Below are 21,116 nucleotides of genomic sequence, written 5' to 3'. Positions count from 1 at the left end.
CAAACAACAGCTGAATATAAGAGTGGATTATTTAAATAAAGATATAATTTTAGTCATAAAACCAGATTTAAAACTGTCTTATATGAGAGTGCCTGAACGACTTAAAAGCTAATCCACCCACACTGTAAAAATGATAACTAGTAGTTGGTGATCTTATGAAAGTTTTCAAATGAATCACTCATAAATAAAGCTTTGCCATTTACAACTAACCAGCAAACCTCTCTCTAACAAGTATTTTGAAAACAGTATTTTTTATTTTTGAGTTGCAATTATGGCAGACTTCTTTTCCTCGATGGAAACCCTGTAGATTTGTGATTAAGACCCATCATTTCTCGTGTTTTATGAAGATGACTCGGCTAGCCTTTCATCACTTATGGCCATAGCCCACTGAGCCTGGTTGATACTTGGATGGGAGACCGCCTGAGAATACCAGGAGCAGTAGGAACACTTTTATCTCTAGGAAGATTCAAGTTGGCAGAACTCTTGTAAACCTTAGACACAGTCAAAAGTTAAGAGAACTCAAACATCCAGAATGCATTAGATGTTTCAGTTTGCTCAACTTTGTTGTTGTTGACTATGTTGTCGCCTTGATAATATGTTTTCTCATCATTTTAATTTTTACACAGCAGCTACATGGGAGTCATTGGTCTTCATCGTGGAAACACATCCCTTGAGAGACCAATAAAAGCTTTAGTCATCTCACATGTAAACAGCAAGAAACAAACAGTAATATATCATTTCTCTGTGGCGATTGGGCAATGTGGAGAAACACAGCTCTTGCAGGAGGCTCAACGTTTGCCACATTTCCCAGCAATAAATTGATGGCAATGAAAATGGAATGAATGAGGGAGTAAAAGAGTGAAATGAAACTCTGAGGTATCACATGTCTCAGTGTTTTGTCTTGGCTTCAACAAACTCATGTCGCAATGTCAGAATTGGATTAAAGCATTGAGCATAAGAATTAAATGAAAACCCTGGCTGATCATTTTTTATTTTAAGTTAAGAACATTAAGAACATATTGAAGCCCCCTGCTGTGAGTTTCATGTGCACCCTATAGGTTTATCTAAACGCCTCTTCTAACTCGGCTGCCCAGGATGGCAACAAGCTTAAACAGTAATCTTTCCCAAAAAAGAGGACAAATGATTAACACACAGATGGCAAGAATGATACTTGTTGGTTGCTTGCTGTTGAATGTCTGTCTGCTGTCACGTCCCCACATAAACATCACCGTGTCTGCCAACCTCAGCGCAGTGTTTGTAAAACAATCATCGCTGGCAATGTGCTGCCCATCAGAAATGCTGCTGCTGGCACCTTCCATTGCACACTATCAATGTGGCCATCAACACACATTTCCACAGATGTCAGTCATGGTCACAAAGCTGTGAGTTCATTCAGGAATGATCTCTCTCTCTCTCTTTCTCTCTCTCTCTCTCCCTCTCTCTTTCTCTCTCTCTTTCTCTCTTTCTCTCTCTCTCTCTCTCTCTCTTGCTCTCTCGCTCTCATCTATTTTATCATTGTTTGCACTGATTGCTTGGTGGAAAAGCCTGTAGTTGAATCAAACAGAGTAGAAGACAGGAAAAAATCATGCTAAGATAGGTGTTACTGCGAAAAAATATACACAAATAAATAAAAGAGTTGGATGAATGATGAATTTAAATTGAGTATGATCGACTGATTGTATAATTTACTAGAAATTTTAAGTAATTTGCACAGACATCGATATCTCAATAACTGATTGAAACACAATTATTATTACTGCGGTTATCATAGTTATAGCTAATCCTAATATGAATCTTCCATCTTTCAACTCCTCGCAGCAATATGTAGTTTTACATGTAATCCACTGCATAGATATTTAGCTATATTTACCAATCCGAGGCATAATACAAATCAAATAATAAATATTTATCTACTGATATATTTGTAGTTTTTGGTTTTTAGAACATACTTTATGCAAGGCCAAAAGGTGAACATGTTAATTTTAGAATTTAAATTGTATGTACTGCCAGTCAGCATAAAGTAATTGATGTGTCTATTCAAGACTGCAGAATGCATTATACATAAATATCCGGATATTCTGTGCAAATAACTGTAGACTCAGGCATTCCCCATAGGCTTAAACTCTCAATATTCAGCTACCGAAGCACCAACCCCCAAATATTATATTTACTTCTAAATAAAAATGGATACATCTACAATGTCTTGAGTTTTATAAAGCTCAAACGACACTGGAAGTTGCATATAAGAGCATTATCTCAGCATGCCATTTTCAATTCCGCATGTTAGGCTTTTTCAATTGACCTTCACAGAATATTAATCTTGAAGGACGGGTCCTTTTCCTCTTTCAATATGAACCCAGTCCCACATCCTCTTTTGATTCTTTTGCTGACATATTGCATATAAAGTAATGTGATCGTCACATCACATGTCATTTTGTATAAATGGAAGGAATTATAGTCTGAAAGAAATATTTATGTGGACATGAAATCATTATGGAGGACACAGGCTCTTAGAGGTTATTAGTGATACAGTCTAGTATTAAAAACTGTAAGTGTCAGATCACACTTCAAGGGTTAGTTTGAAGATCACTGTCCACAAAACTACTCTGAAATGATGAGTGCCTTAGTGTACCCACGTGTGAAATGGATGAAATCACACACACACACACACACACACACACTAAATCACACACACACACACACACACACACACACACACACACACACACACACTCAAAATCACACACACACGCTGACACTGACCGAGTTACATAGTTTTATCCTCATACATTTTTCATACAAATTATGAGCATTCTGTATGTAAATGTTCTATCTGCTCTAATGTGCAACCGTTTCTCTCTCAGGCTGACACTGAAAGACTGATGCACGCTTTTATCACGAGCAGGTTAGACTACTGTAACTCGCTTTTGTCTGGTCTACTAAAAAAAGCCATTAGTCAATAACAAATACAAATACAAATACAATACAGAATGCAGCAGCACAAGTCCTCACAAAAACAAGGCGCACATAATACCAGTCTTAAAATCACTGCACTGGTTACCTGTTTAGTTTCAGAATAGATTTCAAGATTTTACTAGTCTTTCTTTTACTAGTCTATAAATCACTCCATAGCCATGCACCTGAATATATGTCAGACATGCTCTTAAGGTACACACCCAGTAGATCCTTGAGGTGTTCTGGCACTGAACTCTTAACGGTTCCAAAGGCCAGGACAAAGAGACATGGAGAGGCAGCTTTTAGTTTCTATGCTCCCAGCCTTTGGAATACTCTGCCAGAATTCCTAAGAATGGCTGAAACGGTGGAAACCTTTAAACGTGCACTTAAGACATACCTCTTCAATCTCGCCTATCACTCTCTGTAATATTTATCAGTTCTCAGTGGTATGTAGTGGGTCTGCTGTACAGGTGTGCGTGCTTTGCAATATGTTTTCACTTACATGATCTGGTTTTTTCATCCCTCTGTAAAAATCTGTGTCTCATACAAGTGTATGTAACCCCCCCCCCCATTTCCTTCTAAGAGGCGCATTGTGTTACCTTCTGGTATAAAATGCGCCGTATAAATAAAGTTTGATTTGATTTGATTTGATTAATCACAGCACACTACAACCGATACTTTAAGGCTCAGTCAGGCTGAGTTGCAGTCTCCTTTGTCAGTCAGTGTCTTTCTTCCTCGCGTCAGAGGTCGATTCCCCTTCTTCACAACACCACCAGCAACTTTAAGATCAACTTCCGGATGTCAGCCCAAGATGCGCCATTAGGCGCATGTGCCCCAACATCAGACCGTGGCAGTAGCAGCAGGTGCCAGAGGCACTCGGGGCTGCCTGCCAGCCCACGGCGTGACAAATATCACAGGCTCAAACTCTCATTTCCCTGCCTGCCGCGGCAGCAGCTTGGCCTCCCGTGGCATGGCCCGCGGTTGGCCCCTGTTTGACACGCTCCTCAAGCCTGGAGCCCCGCTACTCGCCTGGATGAAGAGGAAGCTCACCTTCTGCCTTGCTACACCTCGTCCATCTGGAGAGGAAGGAGAGGGACAGGGGGACGGAGTGAGGGGAAGATTTATGTCTGCACCTTTGGTTCAGATAGATAGATAGATAGATAGATAGATAGATGGATACTTTATTAATCCCGAGGGAAATTTAGGTCATCCAGTAGCTTATACACATATACACTTATACACCTCACCGACATACATACATAAATCACATATACATACACATACACATAGGGAGAACATATATACATACACATAGTTCAAGTCGTTGCTACAGGTCAAGGTAGCTCTTGAAAATATTAAAACATTACAGAAGTAAGTACTGGTTTGGCAGTAATATCTCTGTACTTCTGTAATCCTGGTTTCCTTTTCGTTTTAATCCCCTGCAGTTCTGACTGTCAATGATTGATCTCGATCCTGTCCCGAAGCTGCAAACCAGCTATCATTCGACGATCAAAGGCTGGAAGAGAGCAAGATCTTCTGCTCGGGTTCAGCCAAGGGGACTGAACTCCTTCCCAGAGTGCATTGCTCTCCAGCATGGCCAGGACCACAGAATGACACCACATGGTGTTGGGTTTTCCAGGACCACAGAATGACACCACATGGTGTTGGGTTTCTTCCGGGCCATGCCACAGAAGTCCTGTGGTCAGAACCCCTTCACCTGCATGTCATCCAAAGGTCTCTGGAAAGAGAACCCTGCTCCGGCCAAACAAAAACTATACCTGGGGCAGGAGGCAGAGGGTCATCTCCGGCGGTATGATCTCTATCCAGCTCGGCTGAGGCAGAGAGAAACCTTTCAGAGAGAAAAAACCCCTGCAGGTTCAAGGGCCATCTCTTTCATCTAGATTGTGAAGGGGGGAGTAAATACCACCGTGTCTTGTATGCTTTCAAAAGAAGGGCTGCATGGGTCTATGCAGTGCTTTGTGTTCCCTAGAATTGATATGCGGTGGGGAGTGTCAGCAAGGAGGCTGCAGGTTTACAGCTCACGTAATGTGCCTACAGCGAGGCACGATCAGAGACCGCCTGAGATGCGGCTTCAAAATCAACACAAACACACAGACTTTGCTCCTGCCTTTAGACACATGTTCAAACAGCAGTAACATCCACCTGCTGGTTGGGCCACATATGGAAGTGGCCAGTGCTGTAAGCGGTCAGTACTAAGGGTTTTTATAGTAGTGGTGTAATATACAGTATACGTATAGTGTATGATTACAGAAGCCCTGAAATGTCATCAAGTAAATTGCAAATTGTGTGTACATTTCTCGGAACCATATATTCTACAGATATGAATATTTGACACTTGGTTAACAGCCCTTAAGTGGACATGGTGTCAGATATGAATGTGTGGCATTTGGTTAACAGCCCTTAAATAGATGCTGTGCCAAAAAATATTTCTGCGGGTGCAGCACAGGGGGTTGACAGCTCCACGGGCAACCTGAACATTTCGCAATTTAAATAGTGGCTGAAGTTCTGGTCCAAACCAAAAAAAAAAAAGCTGTTAAACTTTCCCAGCCAGCTTGCTCTGCCATTTACGTAGGCTGCATTCCACTCTGAATCATTTCAAAAGTGCTCTCTTTCCAAGGCAGGAAGAAATTTGCCACTAAAAAAAGAAACAGTTCTTCAACCCTTGTGCTCTGAAGTGAAAAACTCATTCCTGATTTTTTTTTTTGTGCAATGTCCATCACTTCTGCCCAGTAATGTGCACTTTCACTGCCCAATAACGTAGTCTCTCCTCGTGATGGTGTAACTCTTAGAGGAAGTGTGTTACCCGTGGCCTCTCAGTCAGTAAATTCCCACATCCAGGAAAGCAATTGTGCCATAGCGAAGTGAAACACATTTTGATTTAAATATGCAGTATTGTTCACAGTGCTATTTTCGCAAGAATCGGCAATCTGCTGAATACATTGACAAAAGTAACATCATCCTTCATGGCATGACAAATACCATGAAGGATGCCAAGTGGTAAGTGGTAAAATGATCACAATACATCTCATATGACTGCAGCAATATTTAGTTTTGCCTTTGATGAGTGATGGCTAATTCTACAGTGACTTTCCATTATATAGATTATAACCAATAGTAACCTCAAAATGTGTATGTCTATATTTCTGGAACATCATTTTAAGCTTTATCCACAGCTCAAGCCTAACTTGAAGGTTGTGCCATTCATTGCCGTGTTACGTTGCTGTCATGTCACCACTAGGTGACACAAGTGTGCGTTATGTTGTCAAAAGCCCCAACTAGTCGACTTGAGTCTTCATGCAAAACCCCGGAAGCCAGGAGTGGATGAAGTACCTGAAAGCCGCGGTTGAGTAAAATTAGACTTTTAAGCAGTTTAAGTCTCCTATTAGAATATTAGTAAGTCTTAGTAAGTGAAAGTCTTAAAGTATGCCAGCTGATATGTACTGTACTGAAGTCATTTTGATATTAAATGTAGGCCTACTCAAGTACTGAAAGTAAAAGTACAAGAAAATGGTTTGTATTAAAAAAACAGGGGGGCAGAATTTTGAGAATTATTAACTTTATTTTATTAAGAATGTACCCCACCTGTAATAATAGAGGCCACTGCCACCGCAAAGGTGCGTCAGTAAAATAGATGTAAATCCATTCTAATCTTCACGATGGTTACGATGCCTTATGGATAATTGGAATACGTCAAAGGGAGGAATACGGCAGACAGCAGTTGTGCTAAAAATTGACTGTAGGATTAGGTGCTCTAACCAAGTTTATGATACGGCAAACGTTAGTTTACCACGCTACTTACTGTTGGAGAGGCAAGCGAATGAATCTATTTGTTCAGGTCAGTTGAGAAACACGAGGAAACCAATTCCATTGGTAGATATGTAATTATTATGTAATGTATTTTAATATGCCGACCTTATCGGCTAGTCTAGGCTACAACTAACGTCAAACTGATTTTGTTGTTCTGCCTAGGCAAATATTTGTGATGTGCAACTCACCTATCTTAGCAAAACTTTTGACCTGGAATAGTACTTTAAATTCGTTTTTCACTTTCTTTGTGAGTAAAGGTATCTGTGACATACATGTAATATGAAATTGACTAGATTAAACCAGCTATGACAGCACCACTGCAGGTTCTTGGTCAACCCTCTGTATCAAAACCTAACCATCGTCTCCCAGTCCCCGCCGCCCACACTCATGTTGGGTTCAGTTTCAAACGAGATGTGCCGCTACTGTGCAGTCTGTGTTCCAATATCATTAGGCTACTTAATTTCTTCCGAGTTTATTTTGTAGTAACGATGACACAAATGCATGTATCGGAGTAAAAGTACACATTGTATTTAGGAAATGTAGTGCAGTGAAAGCGAAAGTTGAGAGAAATATAAAGACTTAACTTTAATTAAATACTTTGTTACATTACACCACTGGAAGCCAATTAGGCCCAGTAGACTTCATTCCATCAGCAGTAAACCACACCGAAACCCACCATTCGGCCTACACAACACTGAAGGTGAAGACTGAAGGTGTCACTGGAAATGCTCTGGCTGGAGCCCCTATGGCTCCACCATGGCAGATCTGTAACCTTTATGACTACAGACCCAAAGCATGTCCTGCCTTTTTAAGAGAATGCTGTTATTTGCTATTTCAAACACTTAGTATGTAATCTGTGTAGAAAAACAAAGCAATGCTATTGAGTCTCAACTCACTTTCCCTGTAATCTACCCTGGGAAATTAATAATAGCACCACTGAGTGCAGTAAAGACCCACAATGCATTTGATATGAAACATTGAGCAACAGTTGAGCGATGAATTCCCCACAGTGTATTCAAACAAATCATTAGTCAAAGTCAACACAATGAAAGAGTCAAATTAGACTATGAAAGAGACTAATAGACTTGGCAGAGTTCTTAATGTGATTTGAACGGGGCTGCAATGGTAAAACACATTATGGATGTAATGAATACATTTTATTAAAGATGCCATCGATGTGTCTACTACAACAATCTAGTTCTAGTTCTAGTCTCTTGCGTGCCCCGTGGCACACAAGGCCTCAACTAGAACAATTAGTACTCAATATTCATGGTTGTTCTTTTTTGTCAGATACACAATGTACACTCTTATTTATACTGTAAAGGATCACATATTTAATTCTTCAAAAATTAAAACTTGAAATGAGAACAAGGGCAGAAAGATACTCATAGGGATGTGCTCCAAACGGTTTAATGCCACTCAAAATACTTCACAAGGCTGACTTTATAAAGCACTGACTAAAACCACCCTTAATGTTATTCTTCAAGCTGTTCTTATTAGCTCAGTTCCTCAGGCAAGGCCAGCATTGATAGAAATAGTCAATTCAAATGATGTAGAATAGTAAAATATTAGTACCTATAAACTCATCTGATAATACAAGCAAGTTAATCCAACCACTCAGACACAAACTCTCTCTCTCTTTGGATGAACCTGAATATTTCAGAGCTCAACATCACAATCATATTCAAATTGATTTAATGCAGAAAAGGGACTGTTACAAAACAGAAGTGCATCATTCAATAACATCCAAAATCTTCAGTGCAGTGCGCTGTCTAGCATCACGAGAGCCAGATGGACCATCAAGGAACAGGGATGAACAAGGATGGAATGCCTATCCACTAGACTTTTATTTCCATTTACACTGTTTGTGACTCTGCACGTCCTGTCCCAGATGCAAGAGGGCGGCGACGAGGGTTACGTGTTGGACCTCAGCGATGAGCGGGGTCCTGGGAAACAGCAGCCCTGTCTTCGGCAGGCTGTGGCAGCCCCCCGTCACTCAGCTGGACCCAAGGTCAGGCCCCAGGAGGACGCGAGGGGATCAGGATTTAGCAGAGGGGGAAGAGATTAGGCCCACATCCGCTCGCCCCTGATCCATCCATGGTCTGGGAAGGGGCATACGGAAGACCACTAAGATGCAATGTTACAGCTGTAATGAAAAAGACTTGCAAGAGAACATACAGTTGGTAAATTGCTTTAACCAAGGAAATTGAAACTGAACAAAAAATTGTTTTTTTCTTACAGTATTCAGTACATTTGGACAAATTCGGTTTATAAGGGTTGGGAAACTCTTTTTTTTTGTAAAATGTCCCCATCTCTCCTATACTTACCCTTACACACACATACACACAGACAAACACACAGACACACACACACAAACATACACCACTATATTTTCTGGCAAATCAAGTGTGCTTGTGCCGACAGGTCTAAAAGTTGATTCAAATGAGGACGTCCAAACAATTAAGCTGTCCATGCCAAAATAAATCCATCAACCCACAGTTAACAGTCAATTCATTACTGTCAAAACATTCCTCACTTGCTTGTTGGTTGTGCAGAATAAATCTTTAGCACTCCAGGATTTATTGGTGCAATCTGTAATGGAATACCTTGTCTCATTCCTCTTGTATGTCATCTCTCCTCTTAGCTTAATGCTTCAGTCACAGCAGCTGGAGAACAACCAACCACACTTGTGGCCAGCCCTTGAAAAATAAACTCCTCATGGGACAGAAACAAGCATAAACAAGTGTAATTGGTGTAAAGATTTCTCTGCCTAACTACTCCCTCTGTTACCTCTGCATGAATAAATCTGCAGTGGTTTGCATGAGTAACTTTACTGCAGTGTTTACATGATATAATACAGAAATGTACTGATAGGCATGAGCAGTGATACAGAAATATGAACAGTTTGTACACCAGCTATGGTTTCCCAGGCTATGGTGTATATTTTTCAATTTGGCGTAGCCAGAGTGTAAATTTAGCTGTCAGCCTTAACACATTTACCTGATTTAATTGACTGGTTGCTTATGCGTCTGAGTGTTGACGTGTGCCTGAGAACCATCAACAGCGGCTCATTTGTGCTTGCCATTCAATGTTTACTTGGACCAACATGACACACATGGCCATTAAAAGGATGTCACGCAGGGTAAATGTCAGGCCTGGAGGGAGGAAATGTGTCCCCCAAACGAACCGTCTCTTCTTTCCGGCCCACCCCAAGGGACCGCAGTGGGGTACCTGACCTGGGGAACCCAGGCTCTGCGTTCTCAGGCTCCCTGCACTGGGTTGGCTGACCCCGGCGGTCGGCTTGAACTTGTGGCTTGAGTGTGCTTTTGAGGGATGCGCTGATGAATGGCTAGACACTGTCTGACACTTTTGGTTGTAGCTGTGCAATGTTGAATCCACTTCTGAACCAGGCTGTTGATGCTGTTGTTGTTGTTGTTGTCACCCTTAGAATACTGAATCGCAGCTGCAAGTCAATTGGGAGAAATCACATTATGACGAACAGAATGACCTCAATTGTTTAGACTTAAGAGACACCACAGGATGCCTTCAGAAGTGACAAAATGAAAGCCCTTCAGTGTCTGAGAACTCAATGGTCAGTAAACATTATGTGGAATATTTATATAACGGACAGCCTAAAATTTACCAAAGCATTTTTCTGGCACAGATGAGATCCCAGACTGAAACAGACAGCCTACTCTCGATCTGAAAACTAAATGTTCTCACAGTGTAGCTGTGAGAACAGCTGTGTGACTGCTTAGCCCTAATTAAGGACTGCTTAGTAGAGTTCAAGATGAACTCTCTTTGCCAGTAAACTGTTTCTAATGGCACTTTGCATTCTGTTCAGACAAAACATGGATAGTTTATCTTGTAGTGTTTTGGTTATCTAACACCGTCATCCAATCTTATACTTCCAATAGTTCACTTTATTAAAGAGACATCCAGTGTGCTTGAAATGTGGTGTCTTGGGGATGACTGCCCTCTTCCATCGTTCTGTTTTCTTTTAAAATAGCCTTGCAGATGTAATGTAATCAGGTCAGAAACATTTTCAAAACAAACACCCATTTCCTTGAGAAAGAGAGACAAACATGTTGGGGATGGTCTCCCATCCTACACTCAGAGTTGAAAGGTCATGAAGACAGTTTGTGAAAGTCCATCTGCTGGAAGTCATAGTACCAGGGCTTTGGGGAAGCAAAACATTTATCGCACACATATTGAAAAGCATGTTGGCCTCCATAAAAATGTAACCCAGATGTAAAAGACCATTGACAACTCATAATTGCTGGTCTACACAGCATCCCATCACTTGAATTGAACAGTTAATCAAATCAGGTCATTTAAAGTGCATTTATGTCACTATTTATTTTTAGATACTTATGAGGTGGTACCAAACACATACACATTATATTCAGACTTGACCCATCTGTGTAGTAGAGACTGCCTCTCAATTGATTTTACTCCACATTTGAATGCTATGGTGCTCATTTTAGGACAGTTTCAGTTATAAAACCTTCCGGAAGCTCATTCTCTTTCTCCGGTGTACAGAGTAGAGAATGGGTACTCTTTGAGTATTCTCCACAACCTTCCCTGACTGATGGATGAAATGTCTGCATAATCAGTCCGTCAGCAGAATCCTCCCCCACTCTGAATAAATCTCAAGAAGACCTATGCATCCAGTGGATGCCATTACTTGACGTAAACAAATAAGGCAAAAGCCATCTCCTTTATTTTCCCTTCAGCGCTGTTCACTCTAATCAAAAAGAGCCTGGAGAGATATGGAAAACGTGGCATGCACCGTTATGCTGAGACAACAATTTTTAACCGTCCACATCTGACTGCCCAGACTATTTTCTGCTTCGGCGCGGAGAAGGCAAACTGACAAGTCTCCTCTTAAGCAATGCATTTCAAGTGGTCCAAATAGAGTGCTGATTTGAGCAATCCATTGCCTCCTTTTAATTTCCATCTACCTTTCCTCTCTTCACATCAAAAGAAACAAAATCAGCAGATCAAAGCCCTTATTAAAGAACACGAACAAAGTTTGTCTGTCAGAGCTTTGATCAAGGTCCCTCTCCCCACCCCCTACAACCTCCCAAAATTTACTTGCATCACAGACTTCCAAATTGCTGATGAGTTGACAGAAGTCGAACTCTCAAATATGCTCTTTTCTGTACGGGTACAGATATATGTCAGTGCTCTTTCAACCACTGTTTGATGATGGCTCTTTTATTCTTTGTACTGATTGAGTCAGCTACGATCTAGTCTCAGAGACAGCCACGTCAGAGAACAGGCTTATCTTTTCCGAAATGTTCTGGCTTTGAGGTGTCCAAACATAGCCAGTTCCTTTTGATAACGTCAAGTTGCAGTAAGACAGCACAAAGACATTGGCCGTGACACAATGTAATACATGAATAACAAACAAAACTCATCCACAGTTAATATCCCTCAGCATAGAACACGGCAGACTACAAACACAAAATAAAACTTGTATAAGTGTATCACATACACTTAAATTCAGTTATTCACCAAAAGGACTTGCTCAAAATGATTCACAGCGGAAGGGAAGACATTCACACAGTAACTATGCTATAATCTGTAATACAACTCTTTTATCTAGGATCATTCCCTCAGCAGTCGTTTAGACAGAGGACATTTTATTGTCTGTATGAATCACTTTGGCATTTCCTAATATGGTGTCATCAATGGAGTGTCTACTTAAAGTTTAGGTCTTATGTAGCTGACTATGCTAAACTAGCAAAACCCAGGGAATCACACCTTAAATCACCCCAGGAGTGAAAGGCTCACAGGTCTGCAGCAAGTAAGAGCCAGAGACAGAATTCCACAGAAATAGAAAAATACTTTATTGTGAAAATATAAGTGGGAGGGTCATGACCTGACCTACAGGAAGGAAAGGAGCTGTGAAAAAACACCTCCATTAGATTAGTCATTTTATTCTAAATTGCTAAAATATAAAGACACTGGCCCACCACAGAGTGGACAGTTGGACAGAAAACAACAACATGAGTACATAAATAGACGTTGTGCAGGTGTGAGGCAGGCTATCCTGAGGAGGAGGAGGTCAGGCCCTCACGGGGAACACAGCAACCACCGTAACCACACAGGTGAATAATACACTGAAAGCCCAGTGAGACCACACATGCAATAAGGACACCTGCTACCAGGTGATGAGCCTCCCTGCAGAATCACCCCCACTCAACATTATGTGGAACATAAACAAAACAAAAACAATACAAACCACTTAAATCAACAGAAAAAAAACTGTTGGACCAGGATAAACCAATATAAGCCCCTCAGGACCAGCAGCCCCCCCCCCCCTTCTGACCAACTGGAAGATTACGTCTAAACTTTTTCGTTGTCATTTAATCACAGGTGAGTGACTAACATTTAACACTTCTTGAATAATCACAAATGTGATTTGGTGATTCATTTGAAACACCTGATCATCGTGTGATTAGCCAAGTTAGACGCCTCTAAGAGAAAAACACCTTTCGTGAAATTGGCCCAATGTTTCTCTAAGTTACCAGTCACATAATGTTTAGTAGGAGTTCCTCTGTTTGGGTAAATAAGGCATTATTTCATGCATAGACCACCATGCCACACCGGCTGGTAAAGGTATCTTTTTAAAGTAAACCGTACTGCATGACATTAGAAATTGAGAAAATTGAATCGTGTTCAATCATTTTTGGCTACTAAAACACAGCACCATATCTCAAACCATGAACTGTATTATCATGCAAACTGATTTACTACATTTCAATAGTTACTAACTGACAAAATAACTCCTCTCAGTATCCGACCGTTACTAAATGGATAAACACAGCTTCCTGTGTAGCAACAGAAGGTAAATGTAAACACCAACACAACCATGCCATATGGGAATTGCTTGCATAGAGTCTGAGCATTTTTTAAACACTTAAAACAGTTTGATACATTTCTACTAGTGCTGTCAGTTTAACGCGTTATTAACGTAAGGTGACCAGATTTCTGAGACAAAATCCGGGGACATTTTCAGTTCAGACACGTTAACATCTCCAAAACATGTCATGTTTTTGTCTTTGTAATCGAAAAACGGGGACACTGACTGCATGGGACCTTATTCATAAAAGCAGTTTATCTTACCCTTGTTCTTGTAAATCGCAAGGGGAATGTCAAACAAAGAGTTTTCTTCTTAAAACTAATCACAAAGTGGCTGAAATGAAGAGTAGTAAAGGTAACAACCTTTTGCCAGATAATAAGAACCAATATCAGTGATAAGAACTTTGTTGACGTCATGCACAAGCTTCCTTGCAGTAGGCCTAACCCTGTGTTTGGCTGATAAGTGACTGGTCTGCACGGATGGGTGACAGGTGTAGGTTTTTCCAGCACAGAAAATGTTAAGGCCATTGAGGCAACTGATTGCATTGTATTCCTATATTCTGGGTGAAAATCAGCTGGAACTATGAACATACAGATCAGGCCCATAGACTCTAAGATCTTTGGAATTGTTTTTTTTAGGTATTACTATACCAAAAGTGATTTAAGAAACAAACAAACAAAAAGATTACAAATACAATTTTAGTAAAAAATGTAATTAAATCCAAGCAATGTCAAGGTGAGGGAGGGATATCTGAATAATAAAAAAAAATAACAAGTTCTGTGACACACTACCAGTTCAAATATTTGTTGATAAAGAATATGTGAAGTTAATGTGGGAAAAAGACATTTCATTAGTGTCTTAAGAGACCACGACAAGAATACATTCTTTTTTTGTGTTTGTTTTTAAGTAATGTAGGCCTACCATTATTCTAGGCTACCTGTAATTGTCTATGTAGCCTAAGCACATGACTCATTTAAAGATTTTAGCACATTGAAACCCACTACTTAAAATTGAACTGGTGAGACTGTTTTTCTTCCACAGAACTATCAAAGTTCAAAGTACTTTATTGTCATTGTCACACAAACAACGAGACAGATGTAAGCAGGAAGCGCAACTGGATGTACGGAAAGCGAGTTCAAGGAGTATTTTCTTTCTTTCAAGTGGTTTAATTTATTGACAAGTTGGCAACTACCTCTCAAAAGTAACCCACACTAATGAAACTGAAATGCCATAGTACTGTAGTTAGTATCACTGCTAATGTTAAAAGTTAATAAAGTTAGTTAGCAAGTAGAGCTGTGGCTGACACCTGACCGACAGATAGCGGCTGCTTAACACTTAGCTACATTGTTGCAAATTGTAGATTATATAGGCTACATACATATTATAGGTTAAACAATATATGACATAGATGATAAACAATGACACTTACAATAAACACCGTTCGCTAATCACCTATCCCAATGCTATCGTGTCTTGTACTCGATTTGCCAGAGCTAGCTGGCTGAATGAATGAATGAATGGACGCGATCTCTCTCTGAATAAAAAAAGTAGAAACTAAGGGCAAAGATTCTACCGAGCTGCATATTCCACCAATCAAAATACTACAAAGACGGGCATTCTAGAACATCGTTGAGCTCTGAGCTAGAGCTTGTCCCCCTGGCTGGTGGCTGGCTTGTTTGAGCCCGTGGCGTGTAGGCTACGCAACTAAACGTTTGGTCATTGTTTTCTTTCTTTCTTTTTTTAATTTGTATCCCGGGTCTGTTGTTGGTCACAGTGAAAACAGGGGACATTTCCCGGGGACAGCTCCAGCCGGTGACAGGCCACCAAAAACGGAAACCGGGGACGTCTGGTCACCTTATATTAACGGCGTTAACGCAAACCCATTTTAACGCCGTTAAAATGTTTAGATTAACATTCTTTTTGGCCTTGCAAACTGTGTAGTAGGCTAACGTTACGGTTTGAGTGAATGGTGAGCGCGATACGGCGAAATGGATGATAAAAAGCTTCTGAATGGAAAGTTTACTTTTAAAAGTTGTGTTGTGCAAAAGAAGCGAGCTTCACTGTTGTCTGAAAATGTCAACAGGCAGCTGGCTGAAAGCAAAGAAGTAGTAGGCTTACCTTTTATTGGTAACCTAACTGTTACGGTTCATTGTTTCTGAAATAAGAGGCCTGACTGCTATGTTCCCAGCAAACTTGAAAAAAAGAAAATATTAAGCCATGGTTTAACTGCACTATAGGCCTTGTTTACCTGAAATGTGCACTTTATAATTTTATTTTGTACCGCCCTGTTTGGCAATGTTGGTTTTCAATAAAATAAAACATTTGCATAAAGCAAGCCAATCCACTTTTCCATGTTGATAAGGGCATTAAAATAAAAATAAAATGATGGAAAAAATAAATAAACGAAGGGACATTTAGAATAGATAAAAATGTGCGATTAATCGCGATTAATTTTGAGTTAACTATGACATAAATGCGATTAATCGCGATTAAATATTTTAATCGTTTGACAGCACTAATTTCTACCATAGCCCTGTGTCCACAACACAATGTGCAGAACTGCCATGCTGCATTTATGTGTTACCACACTAAAAATAATTTCACACATGGTGCTGCTTTTGCTGGTTACTGTGTCACAGCTGCACTGGCACTGATTCAACATGATCATTTTCAGTAAATTATACACCCACATGGACATGTTTCTTCCTTTGTCATGGAGAGGAAGAGGGACAATGAGAAAGAGAGGGAGAGAGAGAGAGAGAGGGACAGAGAGAGAGAGAGAGAGAGTGACATTACACTGACTCTACACAAGCCTCTGAACTTTACAACTTTTCCTGTGGTGCAGGATAGACATTACAATTACAGTGGTTATATATGATGTATATAATATACACCACTTGAACCAAAGTTGCATGAACACATTCGCATTTGCATTAATTGTGTATGCACATCTACTCTGGAATACATCTTGAAAATCTACATGTCTGTACAAGAAACAATGCAGAAATTCAAGACTGAACTTCAGAAAGTAGGCTATATAACTAAATATGAGTCTTTTTACACCTTACATTAACATGCGTCAGATTGTCTCTAGATATGATATGATATAGTTACACCTTGTATTAATATACTGTATGTCTTCAGTGTCCACAGTGAGATCCGATCCAGTCGCTGTCCAGTTCACGTCACATCCCCTTCTCGTTTGTGTGGGTCCAAAAAAACAACAAACAACAAGAAGAAGAATAGAAGCCATCTGTGAAGCTGCGTTTTGCATTTGCATGCTTTTCAAAACCTCGCCCGATCCGCACACTTTCTAACCCGATGATGTCATTGCCCCCCTGGAACACCCCACGCCTCGCAACCTCAGCCTGAACCCTTATTAACCCCACTGCGTCACTTCATAACAGCAACAATATAAACTAAATCGATGTTGTTAAGAAGCTTGTTAGGAAAGGGATGCCATGAACAAGCCACACTTTAATCTATCACTGTTTAATCTATTTGCATCAGACCATTATTTAAAACCGTTTTTTAAAAGTGTCAGCAATAGCCTATGTGAGCAAATCTGACGTGAAAAGATTTTTATTACAGACGGAAGTTTCAAAACAGTAACTTAACACAAATGAGGGTTATGGCGAAGTGCGCAATTCTAACTAGTCCTGTTTGAGTGCTGTGGTAACAGTAGATTAAACCACTCCGCTCCAGCGTTTCCGTGTGAACGCAGATTTCTATTGACACGGCTCTTTTTGAACGCGATGAAAAAAAGTATCCAAAAATTTTCTGAATTCAGGCAATCCAGGCTCCGTGTAAACATAGCCTGAAAAGTAAGTAAAGCCCTGAACATGCATAATTCACTCTTGATGTGGTAATGTTCCAAATACTCTCAAAAGTGAAAGCTAATGAGAAATCTACACTTTATTAGGATACAGCAATCCTCAGATAATAATGTAGAGAGCAAAGATCAAGCTGTATTTATTATTTCCTGCCTTCCTTTCTGCTCTGAGGTGTTGCCTCAGGAAATTAAAGCATTGAGTCTTTAATGAAGCAGTGAACTGTTTTTTTTTGTGCTTGTTTCAGCATGTGAGTTTTCTCCGTTTTTAACCTCTATTTCCTGCGAAGTCCCATGGCTTGATTGGTAACTAAGAACAATGGCCAGATAACACCAGGGAGTTGTCACATAACTCTTCCTTCAATACACAATGCACAGAGAAAAAACATTAAATCTAAAGAAAGTATGAGGAATATTTGACATGGAAAATATGTGAAGTGTTATTTAGAGAACATTTAACACAGAATGTTTCAACAAAACACTGAATGTATGAGGGGAAATGACCAGTGTTTAGTTCAACACGTACATTTTCTCCAGTCCATATGAGCTGAGCACGGTGAAGCTCTGTACTGTTATCTGCCTCTGACTGCGAGAATCAGATCTGCATGGGGCTCAATCTGTGTTGCCCACCTGCACAGATGGTTGGCCACCTCCATTTAATTACCCCCTCCCCGAGATGGAGAAATGGAGGAAATCGTGGTCCAATTACGGCAGGAGAGCGTTTTCTTTTTTGCAGCCTGCTGTCTCCGTTGCAGAATGCAAAGGCTTTAATTAATGAGCGGGTTTATTCCTGACTGCCATGACACGTGCTGTAGAGTTGTCAGAGAAGCCCACTGAATCACATACACAGTGAAGCCCAAAACAATATATAAACCAAGACAGTTTTCATTGTTCCTGAACTCCAGCACTACAGATTTAAATTTAACTCTGACATTTTATAGTCTTAAGTTCTACTTCTCAGGAAAGTAAGATTTTTTTCTCGATTTTTTTTCACTTTTTCCATGGGGGTTAGAGTATCCCAGTAGGTATAATTAAACACAGGCAGTGTTCAATAGAGTGGAAAAATCAGACATTTCATTTCTAGTTTACTGAAATTTTGTTTTTACTCTTCAACGATTACTGTGTATTTCAATATATCACCCTGGCTGTATTAAATCAATACATGAAAAGCCACAAGGACGTTCTGTCATCAATATCAGTCCGGGCCAGTAGATTAGAAAAGAAATGTAAAACAGTTTCCTCACAAGACCTTCCTGCACAAGGTACAAAGAAATTGCCTCATTTCTGTGTCCTCTAAATCACTTTCTATTTCAGGGACATCAGCACGACAGCAAAAAAGCCTCTAATATGCCTGGCTTAGAGGTCAAGCTGTAGCCCTTGTCAGAGCTTTTCCATGAATAAGCCTAAATCTGGAAGGACTTGAATTAGCCAGGTGTGGAAGTGACAGGAAATGGGCACAAAGTAGAAGTCTCCTCTTGGCTCAGGCAAACAAATAGGGAGCAGCCAGTGTGAAAAGTGTGGATGCTGTGAACTGAAATAGAAACCGATAGTAATAGAAACATTAACCATAAGCAAAACCGAGAAACAATAGCAGCACATAATGGCATTTCTGTGTCTTTCTTAAAACATCTTAATTTTCTTAACCCCTCCACAAAAGGAAAGTGTTTAAGATACACTGTATTTTCCCATAATTTACTTCAAAAACAAAACACATGGGCTACTTATCTGTGAGTCCGACCAAAGATCATTTTTCTCCCACTCCTGACGAAGACACCATCTGTCAGCGCCAAACTGCACAACCAAACGTATCATCTAAAAGTACCACGCTTCTCCATACTCGTCACAGTCCATTTGTGTGAGTCCTTTGTGAAGGATCATGAGAGGTTTATGTCAACCCAGGTATATAGGGCACATCATGGGTAAGGGGCCAGGACTAAGCATATACTGTTTAAAAAATCATGGTATATGCAGCAAACATGTACATAATTGATGCAAGCAGGGTGCTCATTGTATGCTGTAGTAATAATAAGTTTCCAATATAGTCCAAGGTTGTGTAGCTGCTTACCATTTGGCATCACATCTCCCATTACAGCAGATGTACTTAAAACACTTGTTATAAAACAACTGGTTTGCTTCTGGTTGGTTTTTCAGCTAGTCTAAAGTTTGGGCCAAGTCTTTGTCTTTGTCTTTTTGTGTTGAATCTTTTCTCTGACTGCCCTCACACCAACATGACTTTAACTAGCTTCAGAAATTCACAACATTTACAACTGGGACATGTATCCCAAGTATTTATTTCTATCCAAATGATCACACGTTCCCCTAACTTTTTTGTCCTTTGGAATTTTGTTGACACGTCTCCCGACACATTATATTTTGGAAATTTGGACAAAGTTGAACTTTGCAGAGCAAATTATTCAATGCATGCGTTGAGCATCCTGGTTTTATTGGCTGGCTCTGCCTGACAACTCAATTAGCTCAAAATTGGATTGTAGTCTGGGTATCCTAAATTGAGAAAAGTTTGCTCTGTTAAATCAGCAAGCTACAGGGATTGGTTTAGGTGATGACAAAGAAAAGTCGCGACCATAATGCAGCTGTCAAAGAGGCTTGCTGTAAAAGTCTGCATAGAGATTATAATTCATAAATAATAATTCAGTTGATAGAATTAGAATAGAATAGAAGCCTTACTGGGTTCAGGGCATTTCATTTTCAAATTGAAAAAGAGAAGTGTCTGTAAAACAAAAGCTATGAACTTGTCTGATCACTTTTGAAATACCATTTGGCTCAATGTTTGTGACCTGACCCAGGTCTCCTGATCATCTGACTCAACTGAAATCTGAAGTAGTATTTACTGACAAAATTGAAAACTCGAAACTCATGGCACATTACCAGACCAATCGATTCTGACCTTGGTGTTGATTTACCTCTAACTGAGATATAAAAAAATGGTATATTCTTACTGAACACAATCTCATGACTCCTGATGAGTGATAAAAACTCACAGGGTGGGTATCAGCATGTTTTATGTTCCTCAGAAGAAGACTGCAAGGTTAATGTCATTCTCCGGCACAGTGCACAGAAACCACTTTATTTCGGAAAGAACCAGCATTTCATTTTCAACAAGACACAACTTGTTCAGGAGAGAAAAAAAGTGGCTATTTTATCACTCAGTGTCTGTTTATCATCCCATAGATTTTAAACCAATCAGTTGCATTCTCTAAATATTCAAGTATTCACCTCATGCAATCACTGTGTATAGCTGGCAGTTTTGCTTTCTTGTTTCCACATCATTCCAAAGGGACCATATGGATAGGACCATATCTCATCAAATTAAAAAATTCATGATCCAATTTTAGAGAAGAGGGCGTACTACATGCCCTCATGAATACATATTGTGGCACTTCATCAAAAATGTGTTTTCCTGCACATTTGTCATACACATGCAATTTCAGATTAGATGCCTTTCCCCCATTTGACCATAGTTGAGACAACACATCCAATAAGACAGTTTTTTAAACATGCATGCATAGCACTGGAGAGGTAACCAATTTCCTGTCATTAAAATTCATTGGCAGCATATGATTTCCTCATATTGAACATTAGGAGGTTCAATAAGTGCAGTCCTGTTTCCCATTT

The 21,116-nt window shown here is 40.0% G+C and overlaps 1 long non-coding RNA gene across 1 annotated transcript; it reads left to right on the top strand.

The window, feature by feature from the left end:
* Nucleotides 1-6,157: 6,157 nt before the first annotated feature.
* On the top strand, nt 6,158-9,379 carry LOC116224993. The gene is made up of 2 exons (XR_004165851.2): nt 6,158-6,318; nt 8,675-9,379. It is a non-coding gene; the product is annotated as an uncharacterized LOC116224993 (long non-coding RNA).
* Nucleotides 9,380-21,116: the final 11,737 nt, after the last annotated feature.

Source organism: Clupea harengus, chromosome 19 (assembly GCF_900700415.2).
Source record: "Clupea harengus chromosome 19, Ch_v2.0.2, whole genome shotgun sequence".
In the NCBI taxonomy this organism is placed as follows: domain Eukaryota; kingdom Metazoa; phylum Chordata; class Actinopteri; order Clupeiformes; family Clupeidae; genus Clupea; species Clupea harengus.
This window is presented reverse-complemented; position numbering and strand designations above follow the sequence as displayed.